We start from the raw sequence: 4,510 nt of genomic DNA, 5'->3' as shown, positions 1-4,510 counted from the left end.
TTTTTGTGCAATGTCATTTTGCTTTAATATATATAGAGATATAGAAGATTGCATTCAAATACAAACCCCCTTAAAATACAAAATTGAGCTCGTGCACACATTAACATACTTACATATGCACACATGGCGCACTGCCAACAATTTCTGGGATTAGCTCGTGCACACATTAACATACTTACATGCACACAACACGTAGGAGGAAAAATCACAATCATTCATCAAAGCTCGTGCACACATTAACATACTTACATGCACACAACGCGTATGAAGAAAAAATTATAACCATCTATCCAAGCTCGTGCATACATTAACATACTTACATGCACACTGGGCACACTGCCAACAATATTTGGGATTAGCTCATGCACACATTAACATACTTACATGCACACAGTTTGTACTTTAAGGGGAATTTGTATTTAAAAATAATCATATATATATATATATATATATATATATATATATATATATATATATACTGATAAGAGCTCAAGAGAGTTAGGCCTATAATGGGTAGAAAAAATGGCGGTCAAAGTTTTTAATCAAATGAATGGCTCATATTGATCAGATTCTAATTTTTCCTTGAGATTTCCTAATTTATTGAATATGATTCTCTGTTAACTTTTCTGTTAAATATTATCTTTTCCGTTAACTTATGTTAGTTCACCATTAACTTACTCATTGATTTCAATAAAAAAGGTCTTAGGTTCGAACCTCATCCCAATCAAAGTTGGCATAATTAGTACTCTATTTTACTCTTATTAAATTAATATAAAACAACAATTTAGTAGCTACAACAAAAATAATACATATGCATTTTTTTAATTTAGAATTATGCGTCTACAAAGCCTTTATTAAAAAACAATTATTCATTATCAATAAATTAATTAAGAGAAATAATTTCATTAGTTATATTGTCTTTATTTTTCTCCAATATAAAAATTCTTTACATTGAAAATTCAAATACATCAATTGATTATATTCGCTACATTGTCCCTATAATGTCTTTATTAAAAAAATTATTCATTATCAATAAATTAATTAAGAGAACTAATTTCATTAGTTATATTGTCTTTATTTTTCTCAAATGTAAAAATTCTTTACATTCAAATTCATCAATTGATTATATTCACTACATTGTCTATTATATTTTTTGTGCACTATTTTTTAATTAAATAAAAGTTATAATACAAAATAATGCTATATATTTATTTACCATACCATGAAAAATTAAAAAAATTTAAATTAATAAAGTCAATCATAATAACTACTTGAGGGATTTGTTGACAAAGAGAGTATTCAAATCACACAACAAATTGAAGTGAGAAATTACATCGCAATGTCCTTGTTTGACAATCAGCAGTCAGCGGTTAGCGTTAGCGGATTATATTATCGAATTTGACCAACGAATTATATCAACGACTGGTAAAAAGATATTTGAAAAAAATAGCTGTTTAAATTAACATTTAAAATGACCTAAGTGTATAATAATAATAATAATAATAATAATAATAATAATAGTAATAATAATAATTATTATTTTAATAATAATTTTTTTAAAAATATAGATGTGTTTTGGGAAAATCATTCTCAAAACGCTAAGTGAAAATATTGTAAATTGCAATGTTTGTATTTTCAATGGTTTGGAACAAATTGTTGCTTCAAACTGTTGAATAACCAAAACACTTTCTTTAGCATTTTGATCTTTGGGTTACATCATATTTTCCAATCGTCCAATATCTATCTTTGGATTACATTATAATAAAAAAATTTAAATTTTTACTACATCTAAATTCCTTAAATTAGGAATTTCTTTATCCATAATAATTTATTCAACAATAATGGTTGAACTAAATGAACACTGAGCAAAACCCCTAAAGGACTGATACCGTTGATTCATTCATTGATCTTGTATATATGTGCATTCATTAAATATATTAGAACCCTTTGCAACAAAAATACTTGGCTACTATTTAAAAAAAGTTTAGTAACAATTATAATGAATCTCCTATATTATTTTCAAAAAAAAAAAAAAGAATCTCCTATATTACATTGTATTCATATACTATGAACTACATATTTAAAAAAACAAATTAGACATTAAATTACTTATGTTGAACTTCTCATATATAATCTTGCATTGATATACTTTCAAATATTTATTTAGTTATAAACATTGGGTAGAAAAAGTGACCGTCAAATTATTAAATCAAATGAATAGTTCAGATTATTCAGATTTTAATTTTTCCTTGAGATTTCCTAATTTATCCTTAATTATATGATTATCCGATCCGTTAACTTTTCCATTAAGTACCGTTAATTCAACGTTAGTCTAATTCTAATATTAAAGTCTAATATAGAATTATAACTACAATATTAATCTAATTCTAAAATTAAAGTCTTAACAGAAATCTAACTACAAATCCTACTGCCGGAATCTCCTCAAACAATATTAGTATATATTTAATATTTGATGCTTTAATTTTTATTTGCATAATAATAAATAATTTGAAATATACGGTTACAATAGATATTGTTATAATGATATAGTAAAAATTAACTTACAAATTTCTTTAGAAGTTTTCATACATTGATAAAATTCTGAGAATGATGTGTAAACTTGTTCAATTGGAGCCAATGGGATGTCAACATTGTCCATTCTTTGGACAATGGTCCCACTGTTTAGAGTCTAGGTGTAGTTGTATTTATGATCAACAACTTTGTAATTAGGTTGCGCAAGTCTGACAATGATGTAAGAACAATTTTGTCCAATAAAAAAAATAATAGTACAATATTTGCAAAGTAATGTACAATTGTACGATTATAGAAATACAAACAAAAAATATTAATACCATATTGACCTAAATCATTCTCAATAATGCAAAAGCATATTGACAAAAGTGTATTCAAATCACACAACAAATTATATTGACAAAATAGTATTCAAATCACACAACAAATTGAAGTGGGAAACAATCCCGCAATGTCCTTGTTTGGCAATCAGCAGTTAGCTCTTCAATATTAGTATATATTTAATATTTTATGCCGTAATTTTTATTTGATCTCCCTTATGTCCCGTATTTGGTTTCAACCATACCTATACAATTATTTTATTGACAATTATAATCAATCTTGACTATATTATCTTGCATTGAGAAAATTTCAATTTTGGTCACATGACTATAGGAGCATTGTTAATTTCAGCACCTGACTTTCAAAAGTGTCAATTTAGTACCTTGACTATGTAATTTTTGTCAATTTTGGTCACTCCGGCCGAATTGACAGTCAAATTTGGCCGGAAAAATTTAATCAAACATTTAGTCTATAATTTGAGGGGCAAAATCGTCTTTTGATCCTTTCTAGACTAAATGTTGGATTAATTTTTTCCGGTCATATTGTGTTCTTTTTTACATTTATCTTGTAATTAAATATAAAAGTTATAATACATGTTATATATATTTATTTACCAAGTATTTTATACAAATATAATAAATATTAATATTTTGTTCAATACTTTCACATGATAACCTACGACACACATCTCACAACACATGAAACATGTAGGAAAAACTACCACTACTAAATATCAATAGGTATTTGTAAGATAAAGAGTTCATATTACAACTAAAATCTCAGTCATATACACAGCAAGGCAAATCTAAAGCTTCCTACACCATAATCTCATTGCATGATGAATCCCTATGCTGCCACGCCAGTAACCTAATTGCACTTGACACACTACCAATAAAAAATAAAAAAAAGAGGGGACATGTACTGAAGATGAAAACAATGACAATGCAACCCAAAAAGAGAATTAAGAAAAATTAAAGAAATTTAAACCAAAAGTATTATTTATTTAAACTATTGCTTTAAGACTAAGTATTTAGACTAGCGTTATTACAAAGTTTCAAACATTTATTTTAATGACAATTATAATCAATCTCTCACATATTATCTTAAATTTATATACTTTAAATTACCGATTTAAATAAACAAATTCAACATTTAAAAATACTATTGCATTGATATACTTTGAAATACTTATTTAAAAATAATCAGTGGACATTATCTCATTCGCGCAAAGCGCGTAAAAAAAAAAACTAGTATAAATATAATAAGAGCAAATAATGTTAGGCCCTTAACTGGAACACAAAAATGTTTGTGTAATTGTTTCTTAAAATGAATGGTTCATACTATTTTTATTTTAGTAAATTTTAATGTTTTTCCTTATTTACCCTCTATTATATTATTTTCTTACCTTTAATAACCCTAAATTCCGTTATTATAAACTTTAGTAACGAAATATTCCGTTAACTATTTATTATTCTTAACTTTTTTTTTTGAAAGTTACTGGCTCTATTACATTGTAGTATCTGTTCATATACTTTCTCAACCTACTGAAACACAAAGAACCAATAACGCCTCCACTGAGGCTTGAACTCATAATCTTCCAAATGGAAGTCCAACCCGGATACCATTAGACCACAAAGTCATACTATTTATTATTCTT

The sequence above is a fragment of the Ipomoea nil genome, unplaced genomic scaffold (genome assembly GCF_001879475.1).
Source record: "Ipomoea nil cultivar Tokyo-kokei standard unplaced genomic scaffold, Asagao_1.1 scaffold0327, whole genome shotgun sequence".
Classification (NCBI taxonomy): domain Eukaryota; kingdom Viridiplantae; phylum Streptophyta; class Magnoliopsida; order Solanales; family Convolvulaceae; genus Ipomoea; species Ipomoea nil.
The sequence above is the reverse complement of the archived record's forward strand: the minus strand, read 5'-3'. Positions refer to the sequence as shown.